Raw genomic sequence first — 7,753 nt, 5'->3', positions numbered from 1 at the left:
GAGAACGTAAAAATAAATGATTCAAATGTGAATCATTTTGAAAAAGTATATGTGAACCCATGTCTTTTTTACCTATTCTTTTTACCAGTTAGTTATTCACGTATGAAGATACAAGTGTCGTCCAACGAATTTAAAATTAGGCTAAGGGTAAAAAATAATGTATATATCTAAGACAAGTTAAAATACCAAGGATTATGGCAATTCGAATATACAATGTAAAACCAAGGATTATAACATTTTAACTTAAATTTAATGGTTTTCAAAAATTAGAATCGAATAAAGTTATCAAAATATATGATTTTGCATCTTAGGTTTGCATGCGCGGCATGGGCATGGGCATGGTGTGGTCTGAGGCCATCCATTCATCATCATCCCTTCACACACCGATTTAACCAACTTTAAGTTTTAATTTTTAATTTTTGGATTTTATTATTAATTTATCTTAACAAAACATTTCCCTTTGTGACTAATAAGTTAATCGAGCTCGAATTTAATAATTCTGAACCTCAAGTTTTCGAACACAAAATAACGGTCGTTTGACGTTATGAGTTGAATTCTCTTATCTGAAATTTTGATTTGAGTTTGTTTAAGAACGTATAATTTTTTGAAACGAACCTAAAATTACTGACAGTGCTAAGCCTCAAGCTCGAGTCAGTAAATAAATTAACTGATCTCGAGTTCAAGCTATAAATGAGTTTATAAAACTTAAGTTTTAGGTCATATAATACATAACTCAAATGTGTTGAGTAGTCAAAAAGATCGAGCTTGAAGCCTTAAAAAAAACATTCGAGCTCAAGCTCAAACATTGTTTTGAAAAAAAGCATTTGAGCTTGATATGACTTACTGAAGTCAAGCCTAACAAACTTATGATATCTATTGGGATATTAACATAACTATTTAAGGAAAAAGTTGAAATGATATTGTATTAAAAGAAATTGATGGGTTGTTAGGGTGAAAGAAAAGACACAAGTAAAACCTTAGAATAGGTACCCAAACACTTATTATCACCATTTAGTTTATTCCAAAGTGTAACCGTAAACAACATCACATCCTTTAAATTATTTGCATCATTGTATCTATTTTGTTGCTGTTACAGTTACACTATTGTTGATCGTTGGGCTAAAAAGGCTAATTAAGAGGCCCACGAATCACCAAGGCTTGTGATCAAATAGGATCACAACGATCTACTTTCAGATAGTTATATATATATATATATATATATATATATATATATATATATATATATATATATAATGAAAATGCAAGTCAAATCATTTGTATAAACCGTCAAAATTGTTGATTTCATTGTTTAATTTAATGAAACTTTTTCATGAAATTATTTAATATGATAAAATTGTTTTAAATAATTCATTTTTGAGGAAATTGTTTCATATATTTTTGTTTCTATGTAAATTAAATTGTTTTATGTATTTCTCATTTTGATGAAATTTGTTTACTAAAATTAATAAAATGAAGATGAAAATGTATATAGTTAACACTCTACACAATAAAAAAGACCAATCAACCTGCATAATTAAAAAGAAAAGAAAAATTATGATTGGTTAAATGAGGTTTTCACGATTACACTAATAGCTTGATTTGCATTTTATCCCTCCCCTACATATATATATACATACACCTACATATACATACATACATACGTACATACATTCATATAGCCAATTTCCATCAGGTAGAATGAATAGGAAATTGAAAGAAACATAAGATGGACACATGAATGTAAAGAACTTTATCCAAATGAATTCTTATAGTTGTATTTGTATTAAATATTGTGGTCAATGTTCAATGTTCCCTAACAATCTAATATCATGCTTTCAGTTTCTAGCATCAAGTAATTGTATTTTATGTTCATCTTGTATTTCTTGGTCATTTTATGTTGTATTTCTTGTTTCTTTTTATCTGTTTAAATGGTGAAGGAGAATCTTGGTGATGATTTGACCAATCCCCCTATCTTTCCCTCTAAGTAAACTTGACTTCATTCGATAAGTTCCACTATCAACTCTTCGTGCATTCTTAACTACATAGTAGAGTATCATTAACCTTAAGACAAATTTGTAAGGATTTTTAGGCGAATCTTGCATGCTTTTTAGATGAATCTCACAAGCTTTTTTCAGTCGAATCTTGCAAGATTTTCAAATGAACCTTTTAGACTTTTTCTGGAGAATCTTGACCATTCCGTAGGTAGGTTTGACTTTTGGAACAACAACTTGTAAGCATGCCTCCAGGTTTGGCTATAAATACCCCACTCGAAGGTATTATAAACCACATAAAAGGCTCTCCCTTAAGGCAAAAGTTTTACATATATGTTTAGATGGCATCCTAAAATCTTCATGTTTGGAACTTTAGGTGTTTATCTCAACCGCTTCCATGTACCACCGAGTTATATAGTTAGTGTATATATTTTTTTGGCTCTTAGTTGTGTTAAATCTTGTCTAACGATAATCTTGTTAATATTCGTTAACATTTGATCATCCATAATTGTTCACCATGAAACTCCACTATCAAGGGTATTTTACAGAACCAACGAGAATACATTACTTCCATGGTCTAGAAACCTATGTTGACATGTTGGATGTTGACGATCTTTCCATGCAATTATTTCACCAGATAATGGAAGAGCTAGGATACGACGAACGTAAATATTATAAGATGTATTTTAGAAAGTCAAATGCAGAAAATGGACTACAAGAATTGACTGTTGATGAAGATATAACGGATATACGTCAATATGTTGATAGCCATACCCTCATTGTAATGTTATAGCTAAGCATTTTCTTTCCAATAAAGTACAACATCAAATAACATAGTCTTTTGATTGATAGATTCGTCAACCAAATATCTATCGATATCATTCATATTCTTCGGCATATCAATTTGTTGTTGCTGCAAAAACGATTCCAATAGTTTTCTTTTATTAATTAGATTATTTGTTATTATTCTTTGATCGTGAATATCTTTTAGTTACCTATACATTTAACTAAATGAAATATAAACATAATCTCAATAAAAATTATATAAAATTTTACACATTATTAATATATATAAACACACACACACACACACACACACACATATATATATATATATATATGAAATTTTAAAAAATATATATATTAGCGACTGGTTGATGGCTTGGCGGGTTGAGCTAGGTCCAACCCAATTTCAACCCTCCTAATTGGTGGGTTGGTGGTTTGGTGGGTAGATGGGTTGGGTTTAATTGGGTTGTTATAAGGTTGGGTTGAGTGAGTTTTACGGGTTGACGGTTTTTTGTACACCCCTAATTATAGCGATCAAATTTGTAAGTACTCTAATTACGGGGACCAAATATATATTTACCATAATTAAAGAATCAAATCTATAACTAATATCATTATGGGGACCAAATATGTAATTACTCTAAGTCCAGAAACAAGATATGTAATTACTCTAAATACAAGGACCAAATCTATAAATGGTTGTAAGTACACAGACCAAAACTATAGTTACTCTAAATTACAATACACTAGGTAGAGGGATTAAATTGTAAATATGTATGAAAATACAACTGAAACTTTAACTTTTTATAAGCATAGAGACAAAAATAGCACCCTATTAGGTAGCGTTGATACGCATACATGATTGGAGATGATAGGAAAAGAAATGACTAGATATCACAGAACTAGACAAAATAAGAGGTTGAGACTGGATAGAACTGGACTAGACACAACAAATGTCTGTTTGGTGTTTGGTATGAGTAGGACTGTACAAGACATAATTAAACATGTCTAGTAATAAGTAACACAAATATAGTAAATGATTAAATAATTTAATTTATAATCATTTTTACACAATTTTCATATACATAAATATATATATATATATATATATATATATATATACATGTTAGTACCAAATTTGAATAAAACATTTTTGAATAAAACATTTGATATAACTGATGGTAATTTGAAAAAACCTGATTTGTACAAAGGATAAATTATGCTTTATTTGGTTTGGAAGATCCTTATCAATTGGGAAATGCGCAGTGAAGATTTTTGCAACAACAAAGGTTGTCGAGGTAGACGCGTTGGTGATTGGTGGACGATGGTAGTTGTAGARGACGTGAAGAGGGTGGATGGTGGTGGTGGCTGTCGACTGTGATGGAGGATGTAATAGAGGCCAATGTGGTAGAGGTAGTGACGATAGTGGTAGCGGATAGTGGTGGTGGTATTGGTTATGGTGGATGACGATGCTAGTGGTGGTTGCAATGGGCGATGGTGGTTGATGGTCGACGGTGGTTTTGAAGGACGTGAAGATGGTAGATAATAGTGGTGGTGGTCGACAATGGCGAAGAAGGTAGTTGTAACTAATCTCGTGGTGACGATTGTGAGTGGTGGTCAGTGGTTGACGATGGGTTTGGAGGTGGTGATGGACGATGGTCAAAGATGGTTGTTGAGGTGGTGGATGAGGTTGTTGTAGTGGAAGAGAAAGTGGAGGTGACTAGCGGTGGTAGTGATGGTGGCGTTGGATGTGGTGGTCGGTGGTAGAGGAGCTTGTTGTAGTAGATGATGAGGTGGAGGTGGCCAATGGAGGTGGTGGTGGCGATCGATGGTCGACGGTGGTTGTGGAGGTGATGCAGGAGGTTGTTGTAGTGGAAGAGGAGTTGGGGGTGGCGATGGTGGCTATCAGCGGCTGCTGGCGGTGGCGGCGACTGGTGGTGGTGACCACTAAAACAAATACTATGTTAAGGTTATATATCAAGCGATGGAAGATTAATAATATTTTAGTTTCCATCTCATTTTTGTCCAGTCTTGTTCCACCTATTTCGATGGAACAATAAAAGCCTTGTCCCGGTTAGTCCCTGTCCCATGTTGCGTCAAGCGTGTAATAGTGAGTTCTTATCCTATCCCATGTCGTACCAAACGTGTAATAGTGTAATTTTTGTTGTTGTTTAGCTACCTTTGCAAGTCACGAACCTATCATTAGTGGAAGTAGTTATATTTTGGTGATTGTTGTAGAGAAACGAATAAAAAAACGAAGCTACCGATCTAAAATGATTATTTTAATTAATTTTTCGATGGACTGTTATAAAAAGAGTTTCTATATATATATTTTGATGTAGCAAGTGATTAATTTAATGGGTTATGACAATGACCACATGAACTCATAGACCGACAATGTCTACCAACTACTATGTAGAGCGAAGAAGCAGAGTGTGGTGTGGTTGAGTAGCATCCATTTGAAAGAAGCCAAAAGCACTCCCCACCCAACAACATCATCTTGTGGTGTCAATTCAGTCCAATCCAAATTATTCTCAAACATCCATTGCTCATCTTCTACCTTTATTCAAGAGATTTAGATTAGGGATGCTCAAAAACTCGACCAACCTGATCAATTCAACTCAACCTAACGCGAAATAAAATCGAGTTATAAAATTGTCAAACCGTAGGTATTGGGTTGATATTGAGTTACTATTATTTGAACCCAACCCAACCTGATGAACCCGATATCCTTTTATTTTTTAGATTTAATATGATTATTGAATTTCTACTAATATATTACATTAGACAATTACACTATCATGTATACTTTTCATATACACATATTTTCAATCTATTCATATCTCTATATAACTCATTCATATATATGTTCAGTAACTGTGAACATATATATATTGAGAAAATTAACTGAATGTGATATACGTAAGAAATATATATAGGTTGTATCAAATGGTTGATGATGAAAAGAAAATTATGACTAGAGAAATAACATATTCAAGGTTAGAAGAATATTTTAATATACCAAAGTAACAATCCGATCAACCCGTATGGGTTGGGTTGGGTTGCACTTTGGTTTGAGTTGGTTTGGGTTGGGTTGGGTTGGATTAAGATTTTTCCAAACCACAAACATTGGGTTGGATTGTTCAAATGTCTTCAACCCAATCCATGAGCACCCCTAATTCAGATATATGATACCAAATGCACAAGTGTGTGTGTAGACACTATGATAAAACTTGTTATATATATAACATTAAATATATTTTAATAAATTGTTTTATAGAAGTCATGTTTATAAAATCAAATGTCCTCTGTAAAATATGTTACAATCAGTTTGATAGGACGTTTTTAAACACACTAACACTTTTAAAAATAAAACGTCATATTATTATGTTATATGAACTTATTTGAATTTTTTTTATAAATCAAATGTCGTTAACAAACTTGTTATGACGTCCCACAACATCCTATGTTTATTAACAAGCAAATGTCCTTATAAACTTAGTTTTATGAAATATTTTATTAGAATATATAGACATATTTGAGATCTTGGTTTATTGTGATGGATGAAATGCTAAAAAAGAGATTACAGGAGTCATTGTCAATAAAAAATGGTTGATTAAAACTACATAAAAACATGATTAGATTGAGATAGTTTTAGACTATTAATTACTCATATTTCTAAAGATACTCATCTTTGAACAACAGAAAATAAACTCAATTAAATATTTTATTATTTTTCAACAATTTGATTGTAAAGTTTAAGGAAATCATGTTTGTTTTTAGTTCTTAAAAAACTATAATTGTAATTCAACATTCTTCATATATTATTATTATTATTATTATTATTATTATTGACAGATAAGTATTCAATCAACTAAAGTGTTTTTTTTAATGGACCTGACCATCCCTATTCCCTCATTTGTTAAATGTTGCTTCTTTTTGGTGATGGATGGGCCTCATTAGATTTTAGCATTTGTAGTTAACTACCTCATACTTTATACATTTAATATAATGAATACCCATTATTTACTATTTCATCTACTGACAGTGTTTACATGATTAAAAATCTTGAAAATTTACTTCCTTACCAGAAACAAGATAGTCGGAAATATTATATACTTCAAAAAACAGGATAGTCGGAAATGTGAGTCATCTACATATAATTTACTGTGGAATTCCCTTCTCTAGCGGATTCCAACACTCTGAAATTCACCTCTCCATTTTTTTAAAAAAATTCCCGATTTACTTCGCTTACTTATGTTGAACAATAATTATCATTAGTGTACTAGTAGATTTTCGACGGATTATCTACCAGTAATTTATAAATTTTCAAAATTAAATTTATATTTAAAAAATAAATCAAATCACCAGCGGAGGGTCTGTCGAAAATTCATTGGAAAATTTTATTTTTAAAATCTTTTAAACCTGTTTCCGGCAGATTAAATCTGCCGGAAAAAAAAACTCAATTGCAAAAAAATATTTTTTTATTGATTTTAATCTTGTAAATATTAAAAAAATTGCTAAAAGCGTAAAATCAAATATCATATATTAATCAAAGCCCAATATGATTATTGGGACGGAATAAGTACAAACTATTCCTACAAAGTAATTATTTGGTTTGGCATACAAATAACACCAATAGAATCGTAACTCTAGTGGCGGTTGAGGCGGGAACCCTGGTTGCTAATATTGACTAAACTGTCTGACCAACTCCATCATCTACTCATGCTCCTTTTTCCGGATCTCGTCTCAAAATGAGCAATTCTTGAACTTGGAACTTTAACTTGTTAATTTCCTACAAATACAAAAAACATTAGAAGTTAAATAAGAATTATAAAACTAATTGATTAGTTTACCTCGATCCAAAAGAAATAATTAGTATGTTTAGTTTACCTCGATCCAAAAGAAATAGTTAGTGTGTTTAGTTTACCTCGATCCAAAAGAAATAGTTAGTGTGTTTAGTTTACCTCGATCCA

Source organism: Cynara cardunculus (genome assembly GCF_001531365.2).
Source record: "Cynara cardunculus var. scolymus isolate 2C chromosome LG 12, CcrdV1, whole genome shotgun sequence".
Lineage (NCBI taxonomy): Eukaryota > Viridiplantae > Streptophyta > Magnoliopsida > Asterales > Asteraceae > Cynara > Cynara cardunculus.
This window is presented reverse-complemented; position numbering follows the sequence as displayed.